Genomic DNA, 14,860 nt, shown 5'->3' on the forward strand with positions numbered 1-14,860 from the left:
GTGTGAATCTTTATGGGTGAGGTGGGTCTCTTGTAGGCAGCATATAGTTGGGTCCTGCTTTTTGATCCAGTCAGCCAGTCTGTGTCTTTTAATTGGGGAATTTAAGCCTTTAACATTAAGAGTTGTTATTGAAAGGTGTTGATTTATTCCTAGCATTTTATTGGTTGTTTGGTTGTCTTAGGTGTCTTTTGTTCCTTGCTTTCTGATTTACTGTTTGGTTTCTTTGTTTGTTGGTTCCTTAGGTTGTAGATAGTGTTTTTGTTAGCTTGTTTTCTCTTCATGAATGCCATTTTTATTGTACTAGCGGGCTTAGATTTTTCTTGGGTTTTTATGGCAGTGGTAGTTATTTTTCAGGAACCAAACCCAGTACTCCCTTGAGGATTTCTTGTAAGGGTGGTCGTGTGGTAGTGAACTCCCGCAGTTTTTGTTTGTCTGAGAAATATACTATTTGCCCCTCATTTCGGAAGGATAGCCTTGCAGGGTAGAGTATTCTTGGCTGGCAATCTTTGTCTTTTAGTATTTTGAAAATATCATCCCATTCCTTTCTAGCTTTTAGGGTTTGTGATGAAAAGTCTGATGTTAACCTGATTGGGGCTCCCTTATAGGTGATTTGACGCTTCTCTCTTGCAGCTTTTAAGATTCTCTCTTTGTCTCTGAGTTTTGCCAATTTGACTATGACATATCTTGGAGAAGGCCTTTTTGGTTTGAATATGTTTGGAGATCATTGAGCTTCCTGGATCTGAAGATCTGTGATTTTTCCTATACCTGGGAAGTTTTCTGCCACTATTTTGTTGAATATGTTTTCAATGGAATCTCCATTTTCCTCCCCTTCTGGAATACCCATGACTCGGATATTTGAGCGCTTGAGGTTGTCTGATATCTCTCTCAGATTTTCTTCCATGTCCTTGATTCTTTTTTCTTTCTTTTTGTCTCCTTGTGTTATTTCAAACAGCCCATCTTCAAGTTCAGAGGTTCTCTCTTCAACTTCGACAAGCCTGCTGGTTAAACTCTCCGTTGTGTTTTTTATTTCGCTGAATAACTTCTTCAGTTCAGCAAGTTTTGCTACATTTTTTTTCAGGACATTGATTTCCTTGTATATTTCCTCTTTCAGATCCTGTATACTTTTCCTCCTTTCATCATGATGTCTAGCTGAGTTTTCTTGTACCTCATTCAGTTTCCTTAGAATTATCACTCGAAATTCCTTGTCAGTTATTTCAAGGGCTTCTTGTTCTATAGGATCTAGAGTATAAGATTTATTAACTTTTGGTGGTGTACTTTCTTGATTTTTTGTATTTCTGGTGTCTTTTTTTTGGTGTTTATTCATTGTGGCAGGGGGTTTCACAGTCCACTGGTTTGAGACTGATGACTAACTAGGATGTTGCTGTGGTTGCCAATTTGGTATGGCTCCCGCCGTGACTGCTCAGTTGGCCTCTAGTGTCTTGTGTGTGTGGTCGCCTCAGGTCTTGGGCTTCTCCGGGGATCCACCTTTCTGGTCAGCTTGGACTCTGCTGGGCTGGTGGATCACGTACCACAGGGTGTGTGATCTCTGTTGAGCTTTCACTTCCTGTACAGGACTTCTCCCCGTTCCGTGTGCTCTGGCCCAGGCTGTTAGATCGTGCAGTGGCGACCCCACCGGGTGTGTGGTTTCTGTCGAGTCTCCGCCTCCCTGGCCGCACGTCTCCCCTCTCTGTGCAAACTGTGCTGGGCTGGGGTGTGTCTTCTGCACCCCTCGTCTATCAGCTGGGCCTTCAAGACCCTGCTCAGCAGCGCCTCGCCCAGGAAGTCTACCAGGTTTCTGCTGGGCACAGACGACCGGTCTCTCTGGGTGCCTTTGTAGCACTATGTAGATCTTTCTCGGGTCTTGTTCACCTTTGTATCCCCCCGGTATAAACCGAGTCTAGTGCCCGCCTGCAGCCTGCTCTCCAGCAGGTTCAAGCGGACCTGGGAACTCTCCTAGCACACTATTCCCAACCAGAAATTCGTTAGGCTTTTTTCCAAACTGGTGGTCGCAGAGATGGTATCTGCCTCCCAGTAACAGGAAGTTTACCGGGGGCCGGAGTCCAGGGTGTGGTGGAGTGACAGTCGGCCCGCCCGTACTTCCTTGCCCTCCCAACACTGGTCGGGATGCCCCATGCCCCCAGCCCTGCCAGAGAACCGCGGAGGGAGTGGGAGAGGAGGTCGGTCCGCAGGCTCCAGAAAGCCCTGCGCCAGGCCAAGCAAATGGGCTCAGTGATGGCTGAGCAGGGCGGAGCTGCCCGCACCTGGGAAAATAGAGGCAGCACCGGGGCGGTGAGTGGCCTGGTGGTGCAGGCGGGAGCCGCGTGGGCATCCACCCCCCGAACAGAGCTGTGCCAGGGATCACTCACAGTTCCGTGCCAGGTCGGGTGTTCGCTCTCTGTCTCTGGTTTGTCACCTTACGTGTTCTCGGCGCTGCCGCCTCGGGCTGTTCAGTCGCGGCGCAGCTCGGGCGCTCCCAGGAGTCTTCTTTAATGCCGGCCTGAAACCTCGAATCCTGAATAGGGCAGCTGGCCGCCTTCAGTGCGGCCTCAGCCTCCGGGATCCTGGCTGCATCCACAGCAGCCCTGGTGCCGTGTTCCCTGTTTCAAGACTCGCTTTTGCAGCTAAGAATCAGTTCTTTTCCTGCTCCACACTTCAAAGCTGTTGCCTGTAAATGAGACAGCCTCTCCTGCTGGGGGCAAAGTGGCGTTGAGCCCCCATGACCGGCCAGCAGCTGTAGTCCTCCCTTAAGAGATGGTGAGAGGAAGGTCCACAAGTTTCCCGGCTGCCTGAGGCCCAGTGACTGCCTTTTACACCTCAGCTACTCCGCGCCAGCTGCCGCAGCCGCCGCCATCTTGAAACTCCTCTTGCTACTTTTAAAATGGTCTTTTTGTCTTTTCTATGAACAGTTATATTATAATATATGTAGATTTGAGTCTCTTTGACTTTATCATATTGGCAGTAATTTAAACTTTTTGGACTTGTAGATTTATGTATCTCATCATATTTGGGGCATTTTCGATGGTCATTTTCTTCAAAGAATCCCCATTTCTCATTTTTTCTCTCTTCTTCTGAAATTCAATACTGTGTATAATGGTTAGCTCGATATTGTCCAATAAGTCCCTTAGGGTCTGTTCACATTTCTTCATTTTTTCTTTCTGCTCCTAAGATTCAATAATTTTAAATATTGCAAACTCAGTATGTAGATTCTTTTCTATTCCTGCTCAAATCTGCTGTTGAAACCCTCTGGTGAATTTTTCAATTCAATTGTATTTTCATATTCTGAATTTCTTTTCTTTTTTAAATAATTGCTATATCTTTGCTGTTATTCTCATTTTGTTCATATATTCTTTTCCTAATTCCCCTTAGTTGTTTTTATATGTCTACATTTGCCTTTGACAATTTGAGCATATTTAAGACTGTAGTTTTAAAGCCTATTTGTACTAAATCTGTACTTCAAAAATGGTTTCTGCCAACATTTTTTCTTCCTAATAATGACCCATGATTTCCTGTTTCTTTATCTGTCTTGTGTGTGTGTTTATTTATTTGGACATTTAAAAAAAACCTTTCTTTCAGTCTATGCAGTATTGCTTGTGTTGTGAAAATTCTTAACTAATATTCTTCACATTAGTCTTGAGATTAGCAGAATATAAAAGCTTCAGGTCTGCTCAGCCATTATAGTGCATGCATCTGGCATCTGTGTGTAGCTTTTTTGATTCTCCCAAATACTCAATTGCTTTTGAATTACTTAATGTCCCAAAAACTTACACTCCAGCCTCTCCTCGGGGTCTTTGGTGGTCTGTTGTATGTCTCTGCCACTAATCTTTTCTTCATGATAACTGTTTACAGTTTACCTACCTTTTTGAAGAGCCATCCCAGCTGCTTTGCAATTTGAAGTCAAAATTATGCAAAATAGACAAAAATCCTTCAGAAGTCCTAGGGAGGTTAGAATGCTGCAAATCAGATCTTCTCTGGTTGCTCTCCTTTGAGGGAGGAAACTGGTGACTCGGCTGATGCCACCTACCCACCAAGACCATCTGTGCTAGCTAGACAGGCATTGGCAAGGGTTAAGAAAACACAGTGTAATTTCAAGGTAGTGTCCCTTTGTTGCTATAGACCTTGGACTGTTTACCAAAGCTCTTCTGTGGTTGCACAGCAAGAGTCAGGTTGGATTTTAATGTTTCTATGGGAGAACTTGGAGTTTCCTGGTCACACATTTTGCTGACATCACTCTGTATGCTAAATTTTCAATTAATTCATAAAATTTCATTGTACTAATGTATAATATTTACCTAGCTATTGCCAAATTCCTTGTAATTAAAGTCATTTCAAATATTTGCTCACATTATGTAGGTTGTCTTTTCACTCTGGTGATTGTTTCCTTTGCTGTGCAAAAGCTTTTTAGTTTGATATGTTCCCATTTGTTTATTTTTCTTTTGTTGTCTGTGCTTTTGAGGTCTTATTCATGAAGTCTTTGCCCAGTCTTACATCCTGGAGTGTTTTTCCCATGTTTTCTTTTAGGAGTTTTAATGTTTCACATCTTATATTTAAGTCTTTAATCCATTTTGAGTTGATTTTTGTATATGATGAGAGGTACAGATCAAGTTTAATTCTTTTACATATGCGTATACAGTTTTCCCAGCACCATTTATTGAAGAGGTTCTCCTGTCCACATTGTATGTTCTAGTCTCTCCTTTCCCCCTTGTATGCCTTTGACAAAGATCAGTTGACTATAAATACATGGGTTGATTTCTGCACTCTCTATTCAGTTTCAGTGGTTTATGTGTCTGTTTTTATGCCAGTACCATTTAGTTACTATAGATTTATAATATAGTTTGGAGTGAGGAAGTGTAATGCCTCTGGCTTTACATTTTTTTGCTCAAGATTGCTAGGTTTTTTTTAAAACAAATAATGTTGAAATTTATAAATTATGTAAAATACTTGTCCTTTTTTGAATAGGTCCTTTAAGGTAATTTATAAAATTATAGAACTGGGTGGAAAATGTAAACACTATACAAATATTACAAATGATGTCCAATAACTGTTAATCATTAACACTCAATAAACACTATGCTTAATGATAAACTTGAGGTCTTGCAAGTGTTAAATATTGATATTGCAGTGCATAGAAAGAAGAAACAAAATAATTATGCTTATAAGAAAAGTAAAAACTAAAATTTGTTTTCAATTTTAACTTAAGCTTCTTCATTGACACTCATTTTTATAAAAAATACTCATCAGTCATTTTTCTAAATTGCATGTGTGTATGTGTAAGAGGTGTAAAATAAGTAACTGTTCAAATGATGCATGATCAAGAGTTGCCTCCATAATTTCAAAAACAACAAAAAAGATTCATAGCTGGAATTTTATCTATTGTAACATATAGTCAATAATTGTTCACTAAATATTTCGTAACATTTGCCCTAATATATGTGCATTCTGAAAAGAACATATACTTCTGGAAAAGTTAAAGAGTTCATTAAGAATATATAATAATTTACTTAAGAATATTCTTTTACAAGAAATGTAAACTGAATCCAATTCTCCTCTAATTCTGTGGAATACTGCTTTAAACTTGCTCCTCCTACATGACATTGCTCAACCTTTGGACAGGTAGCTGCGGTGTTGCCTATCATTTGGTCTTACAACCCGTGAAGGCAGAAGAAAGAAATAAGTTCTGCTTACCTAGAGGAGTTACAGCAATGGATCCCAAATGTCAGTATGTGAAAATGAATGATGGTCACTTCATTCCTGTACTGGGATTCGGCACCTATGAGTTTCCAGAGGTAAAAGCAGTGTCTTGGGGTTGAGTGTTGTAGTTGATTGAATATTGTCCTCCAAAATCTCCCTGAAACTGGAATTGTGTCCCCCAAGTTTTATGTATTAGAAACTTAGCCCCCACTGTGACTGTTAAGAGGGTGGGAAATCTTATTATGGTAGTTGAAAGGTGGAGCCTTGAAGAGGTAATTAGATTGTAGGACCATGCAGTAGTGAATGGATTAAAAATGATGGTCAGAGGCATGGTTCTGAGGGTTGTAAAAGAAGAGGAGAGTCTGTCTCTTCTCTCTCTACTTCCACCATCTTGCAATATGAGACCCCTGGGACCCTCACCAGGTGTGTGCCCTGGATTTTGGGCTTCCTAGCCTCCAAAACTATAAGCAATAAATTTTGTTCTTCTCTATACATCACCCAGTTCCATGTATTTTGTTATACAACAAAAACAGACTAATACAAATATTCATCAAAAATAGACCTAAGAGAAGTGGACGCTGAACTGGATTGTCAGGTTCTTGTTCCTCAGTGACTTGAGAGACTCGTTTGGTTCTCAGTTTCACAGGCTAGAGCTGTTCCATGTACAAAGAAGAAAGGTAGTTAGACTTTGCTCTGATTCAGCATCTAATCATGTTGACACCTAGTGATTGTTATGGGCTCCTGCTCTTCCACCTATTTCAGTCTATTTGCCAACTTAGCAAAAGAGTTGAAACTCAGCAGTCAAGGACACTGCCTGTCAGGTCACTTTCTTGGAGGTTGATTATAATGGGAGTGATTTCTATGTTTATTTCTATAACTCAAGAAATGTTTCATCTTTGAAAGTAAACATGATCCAGAGAAATCCTTCTGGTGAAAGTTACTGGATTTGGAGTGCATGAGAAATAACGGGAGAGCATGGCAGCCCTGCTGAGGGGCATCCTGTTTGCACCACACAGCAATACTAGACCTGGACTCAATAGAATTTCCCAGGACTACTCTCCCCTCCAGAAATTTACCTGAAGGGAAACTATAACATCATTTTAGGGGTAAACTACAACCTGACAAAGGGAAATCTAAATCTTGGTCTATTTCTAATCCTTGGTCTGTTATTGAATTTGAATAAAAATGGTAGAAGTGATCTTCTAACACAAAGGAACAAAATGGAGAGTTCACTAAATGGAATAGTATAAATGGCATATTCTGTTGTTGTCCTCAGACTACTTTTGTGTGACAAGGGAGTAGGTACTTAAGTTCTGAGTCTCACTTTTCTCATTTATAAGACTTAAGAATATACACAAGGAAATATTTTATAGAGAGGAGACAGAAGTTTTACTTAATGGTGGAAAGTGGTGTGAAAGGGAGGGAAGGAAGGATGAAGAACATCACTGATGGCTCATCCTTGGTAAATAAATCTTTCACGTGCTTGTACACCTAAGAAGAGACCACATCAGGGATCAGGAGAGACCAGAGAGGACCCAGTACCTTCCTCCTCATAAATTCACTTAAAAAAAAAATTAAGGGCCGACCCCGTGGCGCACTCAGGAGAGTGCGGCACTAGGAGCGCAGCGACACTCCCGCCGCGGGTTCGGATCCTATATAGGTAATGGCCGGTGCACTCACTGGCTGAGTGAGGTCACGAAAAAGACAAAAAAAAAAAAATTAAGAAATTCTTAAAATGAAACAGGAAAATGTGTGTTTCTTTCACCTTTTTTGGCTTTAATAAATGCATATTCATGTCTTTACCAAATTTGTTAGATAAGCCAATAATTTTAATTTCACTTTAATTTTATTTTCCCTAAAAGAAATGGACTTGATTTTCAGGGCTGATACCTACTTAGCTAACCCCTCATAGGCTGCAGTTAATTTCTTATGTATAAATCTATATCCTTAGAGTATATGTCTTTAGTATACTTAGTTGTGTCATTCATAAAGAATACCTATTTAGAAAAGACTTAACAGACTACTCTCTATAGAAGTGTTTATTTTCAAACTGGGTTCTGGATGGCATCTAGGAATTGGATTTATCACTATTTTCTTATTGAGGACAATGGTGAGTATACCTTCACTTCTAGTACAAATATTAGGGTTTTGTATACCTGCTTTCCTTTGGGAGACTTGAATTTTGGTGTGTACCAGGTAAAGTGTTTCTGTGCAACCAGACTGTGGTGAAAGGCTTTGGAACTGAGTTTCTAAAGAGTTCCTCTTTTAGACATTTCCCACATATTCTCAAATTTCAAGGCAGGGGGAATTTAGCATGTTCTGTGTGAATTCACTAGGAGAGGAGTTATTGAATATTGTACCAGATTCCTTCTATATATTGTTCCATAACCCTTTACCCTGTATTAACTTTAATTTGTGACTTCACTAATAAATAACCACCATAACTATAACATTAGGTGAGTCCTGTGATCCGAGGGGTCCCTCTGATGCCCAACCTTTATTACTAACTGGGAATGGCCCAGGCAACCTACAGTGGGTTCATCACCTCATATGCAGAGCTAACCCAAGACATGAGAGACACTTGATGCTTGTTAAGGTCACTGCTTTTGCCCGCACTTCCTCTCAATCAAGTGGACCCACAAATGCTACCTTTGTTTGCTCCTGTAGGTTCCAAAGAGTAAAACTCTGGAGGCCAGTAAAGTAGCAATAGAAGCCGGTTTCCGCCATATCGATTCTGCTTATTTCTACAATAATGAAGAGGAGGTTGGACTGGCCATCTGAAGCAAGATTGCAGAGGGTATTGTGAAGAGAGAGGACATATTCTACACTTCAAAGGTATCATGTACGTGGTGTGCTCGCGTGCACATTTATTTCATATGATTATTGGGAGATGACAATTACGGGATTCAATCAATGACCGCTTGGTGAATTATTACTTATTGATACAACATTTATTCGTGTATTAAAATTAGAATCAAAAACAGAGAACAATGATGGTCTTCTCACCATCAGGATGGCTAAATTTATGTTGCTTTATGTTAAAGTCACTTTACCTTTTTCTCAGCTCAAAGTGGTATAAATAATCACTGTGGACTAAATAATCAGACAGAACTGTGATCAGCATGTTTTTCTTATCTCCTGGATGGCTTTTTAAAATTTATTTTCCATATGAATTTCAATTCTCAGTTTGTTAACAAGATAGAACAATATAAAACAACTCTTTGGGTATTAAACCAGGTGTAGGTAAATTGTCTTGAATTATGCCCAACACATGTTAACATGTTCTAAATAATTTCCCATTTAGTTATTACACAAAAGGGGAACTAATTCTTCTCCACTCGTTCTTTCATCAATGGGTGAGAGAATAAGACTAAGTTTTTGAACTGCTCTTTAAAATCAATCAAATATAATTCAGATTATAAGTATATTATATTTCATAAAAATTTTATGCCTTGAGTAACTTCTTCCCAGACTCAGTAGATATACTAACAATATAACCAAACATATAGTAGTTTTAATAGGGAGGTCAGATCATAAGAAACAAAAGAAGAAGGGAGTAATCTGTGCCTGTGATCATCAGCTTACATGTAGTAGAAAAAAGTTTCAATACTTGTTAATGCAAAACAACTAAATTGACACAAGTATCAATTTTAAACTCCACTGTTTAACCTCTGCAGCTCTGGTGTACTTGCCATCAGCCGGAGTTGGTCCAACCATCCTTGGAAAGGTCACTGAAAAAACTTCAACTCGACTATGTTGACCTTTACCTTATCCATTTCCCAGTGTCTCTGAAGGTAGGCAATTGTGTGATCAAACCCATTTTGCTTCCAATGTCAGCATAAATATCACTTACGTGAATAATTGAATTAAGTTTTTTCTTAGAAAGATGTAGGAATTGTTATAATAGAGAAGAAACCAAAGTAGAGCTCCTGATACCCTTTTTATTGGATAAATTTAATTTTTAATGACCCACTTCCTACCTCCAAGAGAAGAAATTTCAACAGCCTCAAAGTCTCTGTGTCAAAACTCTGAAGAAATAACAACAGCCATGTCCAAGGCACAGTCCTGATTACAGCCCCTGAGGCTCTTGGGGACATTGACAGACAGAGTTTCCTGTGGCTGTGCTGAGCCATGAAACTGCCTCCCACAAGGAGCACAAAGGGTGTCCATCATCTCTCACAGTTCAAGCTGGAAGTAGATTTGGTGTTGCTTACTGTGGGTAGGCAAATCTAGGGGCCTTCATAGGACCTGAGAAATATTGCTTCTCCTGTTGGTTATCTGCATGATGGAGTTTTATCCCATGGTATTTATTCATTAGTAACTATTATATATACTCAAACTAGTTTATGCAAAAGAGCTTATTGAATTATATAGGAGGGAAGACTAAGTCACGGCTGCATTTAAAGATTTAAAATTGTCTTCAGAGATATTTCTTTTCCTCCATGCCTCATCTCTGCATTCCACCAGTTTCCTTGATTTTTGTCCTAGCCTTTCCATTGGTAGAAAATGTGGCTTCATGGAAGTTCAAGGCTCCTGGTCATTAGCACTTGAGAGCTTCTCTGGGTCTCCCATCATCCAAATTAATATTGAAACAAACCTTGAGTTACCACATTTGGATCATTTGCATGCCTTTGAACTATTATGTGTTCAGGGGGATAAAGAGCTCTGATCATCCCACCTGGGTCAAGACTGCAAAAGTTATTCCGGAAATAAAGCCATGTAACATGCTGTCTTTCCCAGATAGAGACAGGCATTTCCAAATACGAAAATTAGAATGCAGGCAAGTATAAACTGAGTCACAGTAAGTCCCCATAGGACCTTAGAAAATGATATTTATTAAACACATCAAAAACGAGAGATTAGAGGAAGCCAGTTCCCTAAAGATATTCCTCACAATTCCATATGCAACCTCCATGCAAATATCACTATACAGAGGGTTCCACCACCTACCTCACTGAGGTTAGTGCCTCAGTCCTAGATGCACCTGGGAGAAGGGCAGAGGGTGGAGCTATTTATTGTGGCATCTCTGAAATAACTGCTTCTACCCCAGCCAGGAGAGGAGTTTTTTCCAAGAGACCAACATGGAAAATTAATATTTAATACAGTGGATCTCTGTGCCACGTGGGAGGGGAGTGCTTGGAGGTAGCAGTACAGAGGAGGAAGCCAAGAGAGGGGAGATCTGGTTCCCACCTGACACCTGGGAGAGTTGGGTTTCTTGTCATGCAGACTAATGCACAAATAATTCCTCACGACCCCTTCCTCCCCAGGCCATGGAGAAGTGTAAGGACGCAGGATTGGCCAAGTCCATCGGGGTGTCCAACTTTAACCGCAGGCAGCTGGAGATGATCCTCAACAAGCCAGGGCTCAGGTACAAGCCCGTCTGCAACCAGGTGAGCGCCTCAGCCTCCTCTCATTCCTGTTCTTCATGCCCTTCTTCCTGTACTGCTGCCAGGTGTCTACTGTCCTTCCCTCCTGCTCATCTCACCTCTGAGCAACAGGAGATTCTACAGAGCAGAGCCTCTGTCTAGAAGGGCAGGGAGAGCCCTTTATTACATTTCTTCTTGTTTAAGTCTTAGTGAAAATGTGGGGAGACCTTAGTGCTGAATTGTAAGTAAAAATATGGCGAGGTAAAGGAGACCAGGGAGTGCTTGAATCATTAATCTGACCCCAGGGGGAAGGTGGAAATTCCCTGAGATACGAAAGATGACCAAGGACTACGTGGGTGAAAGTGACTTCGAGGGAATTGTGTATAGGAAGCATGACCATGAAAGCATGGAGCGGGTGGTAAGTAATTAGAGAGTAAAAATAGAAGATAGGTGGTAAGTGTTTTTGTGAGGTTTGAATGCCTGAGTCCTTTGTCTTGGTATCTGTGCTTTTAGGTATCTTGACCTAAAGATTGGTGAATGAAATCAACATTCAGGAACACTTGGGAGAACATAGATCTGACCTTGTGACTGAGCATGTATTAGTCTGCTTCTCCTTCCTGCTTTCTGCTATTAAACAAGTGTTTAAACCTGTCCTGCGTGTGGGTCTTTGCTATAAGTTACTGATTACCACCTTGGAGTCAAGTAGTAAGAGTCTTCAGTTAGAAAATATAGCTGATAAAATTAATGAATTCGCTATATAATGATGTATCAATATATGTATAAATGTTAAAAAGTTAATGTGGTTTTAATATTAGGTTTACCCCAATTCTTGCTTTCTGGTACAATGTGATGTCCAAAGACCAAAGAGCTCTTATCCTGTCCCAGATCTGAAATTTATGATATCTCCTTAGAGTGGACCGTTATTTAAAAAACCAAGATTTGTGTAGATATTTAGAAGTGCAGGGTGGGAGATGGTAAAAGCCATTTTAAAGACATTTCTGGGGTGGGGGTGGGTAGAGTTTTCAGCCTCTAGGGAAGCAGCAAGTAACAGATATTTATCAGTTAGTGAGTTATTAGCCCTCCCAGGGACAGAAAACATTTCGTTTAATCTGGAAGGGGAGGCACATATTGAAAGGACAACCAACAGTCCAAGGCTCCGTTCCAGCATCTCAAGGATCAGAGCTCCAGGAACCTATGAATGGGGGATCCCAGTGGGAGGGCTGGCCAGGGAAGTGGGAGGGAACCAGCCTGAAAGGATGATTAGGAGTCAGATACGGGGGAAGTTTAGCAGCAGTGAGTTGAAAACAACTCTGTTTGGAAAATATTTGTTGAGACTCCTTCATATTTATATTTTGTACATAGAAGAAGAATTTCCACAATGTTTTATTCAAAATCCATAGCTAAAAGTCAGGCCTGGGCTACCTATGTGTGCCCAGTAACAGCAGAAAACATGTGCTTTTAAGGAAAAGCCACATCGTTTTCTGAATCGGCTGCACCACTTTTTTCATATCCTCATTAGTCATTTGTATCACAATTTTTCCTAGATGTCTGTTCAAGCCCTTACCCATTTTTAAATTGAATAATTTGGGGGTTTTGTTGCTGTTGTTGAGTTTTGAGAGTTTCTCATAGATTTTGGATATTGCCCCCTTTTCAGATTTAAGATTTGCAGATTCTTCCTCTCACTTTGTAGACTGCCTTTCACACTGTGAATTTTTCTGGTACTGGGATCCAGCCTTCTGCCTTGGTGGTATAACAGTGCACTCTAACCAATGTAGCTAACCGGCCAGCCCTCATTTTGTCCTTTGATGCACAGAAGTTTTTAGTATAATGTAGTTTTATCTGCCTAATTTTTGTTTTGTTTTCTTTCCTTTTGGCATTGGCATAACTTTTTAAATGCAACCTTTATAAAATCTTTGTGAGATAATGGCCCCATTAAGAAACAATCACGTTAAGGTAAATTTTAAAACATTTTATTTACTAGGTTACACAGCTGAGTAAGAAAGAAATACTGTCTCTACACTCCAGCAAAGTGTATAGCGCAAAATACTGATAAATATTGCAAAAAATATGCCAGGAGTATTAGACATATTAACGACATGTTGAATGATAGAGTCAAACTGAAAAGATCAATTAAGACACCGTTTTCTTGTAATTCAGCACAGAATTTGACCGTAATCCTGTTTTGTTTAACAGTTTTAACAATAATTATGCAGTGTGTTCTCAGATTTATAGCTGACAAAATTCTGAGATAAATACCAAATATATAAATAATACTATCAAGCAGGATTCTGGTCTTAAGCAGCCAGAATAATAGGTGGAAAATAATAAGATAGATTTAAGAAAGAACAATGTTATGTTCTGTAGGGCCTCTACATACCAAAGAAGCCAAACAAGATGGGGAAAGTATCGCATTAAATGTGAATAAAAACAACATGTAGGGGTTTTATCTAGTAGAAGTTCCTTATTAAGTGAGAGTGTAATTTCACTACTGTGGTTTTATATAGATCAGAATACCACATTACATACCATGAATATACAAATGTGTTGTTTGAGAGTTAAAAATAAATTTAAAAATAATTCGAGGGTACCTGGGAGACAGTGGTTGCCCTCACCTGGGGAGTTCAGGAGAGGACGAGATGCAGCTCCCACAGGTGATGGAACAAGAGGGGCAGATCAGGGCTTTGCAAGCAGAGGCAACAGCTGAGACAAAAGCAAGAAGATGGAAATCTACTTTCATCTCAGACAGCATTTTTATCATTAAAAATGTTTTATAAAAGAAAGGACAGAAAATCAGAGAGCAGAATGGGCCAGGACACAAGGAGAAAAGATAAGGGAACCAGGGAGTAGAGGTTTCTATGGAATTTTGTTACATCCCTTGAGTGCCTGTGGACAGGCATTGAGCTTTGTCTAAGAAGTTCTAAGTAACTTTTCTCCATGTGAGAATTGTGCAGAAATGGAGGGTCAGTAACTTAAAGGAGACCTGCAGCAGAATTAGTATTTAGAAATGACCACCCCAGTGACTACTTCCCATCCTGGAAATAAGAAGAAATGTTGGGCATGCTAATGAAATTTGAGTTTTTTTCTTCAGCATTGCACACACTTGACTCCTATGCTAAAAAAGCACACATCGATTTGTGCTTGATTTTAACATTAACCTACCTTACAAGATGGGAAGTAATCATTTCCTAAACTGGGAAAGTTGAGGTGGGACAGGATGGCAGGTGTTTACACAAGCTTGATTTGAGGCATGTTTGGTGTGAGGTGTCCTTTAGACACTAATGTGAAGATACAGAAGGGAGAACTTTGGATTCCACTTTGTAGTGTTTGTGAGAAAGCTGAGCTGGAAATAAGGATTTGGGGTTTATCAGCATTGAGTTTGTGTTAAAAAGCATGGGAGTATCAAAGATCATCCAGGCAGTGTGTGAAGACAGAAAATAGCCCAAGAAATTTCCCTAGGGCACTCCAAAGTTTCTTTCTTTCTCTAATTTTAAGGGATAAATTAGTCCAGGAAAGACTGGGGGCATGTCAGCTGAAGGGCATGGCTTAAAATAGCATCTTTGATGGGGTTACAGTGTCTCCAGGAATAAGAACAGTAGAAGGTGTAACTGTGGAAAGTGAACCTGAATCCTGAACAACTATTAGTCTCGAAGTCCTTTGCCCAAATTTGATAACATTGTCCCAACTTTTCAAGAAAATATTCTGAAATAAAAATTTACTTCCTCATAATTAGCTGATTAACTTTCTGCTCCTATAAACTGCAAAATAATTGTGTGTATTTGTAAAAGATGTTCTTAAAGGTTGACAAA

General features: G+C 40.0%; 1 pseudogene; it reads left to right on the forward strand.

Annotated features, from left to right (window-relative positions):
• The first annotated feature begins 5,699 nt into the window (after nucleotides 1-5,699).
• Nucleotides 5,700-14,860, forward strand: part of LOC134380524 (aldo-keto reductase family 1 member C4-like) — a 234,366-nt pseudogene continuing 225,205 nt past the window's right edge.

Source organism: Cynocephalus volans, chromosome 6 (genome assembly GCF_027409185.1).
Source record: "Cynocephalus volans isolate mCynVol1 chromosome 6, mCynVol1.pri, whole genome shotgun sequence".
Lineage (NCBI taxonomy): Eukaryota > Metazoa > Chordata > Mammalia > Dermoptera > Cynocephalidae > Cynocephalus > Cynocephalus volans.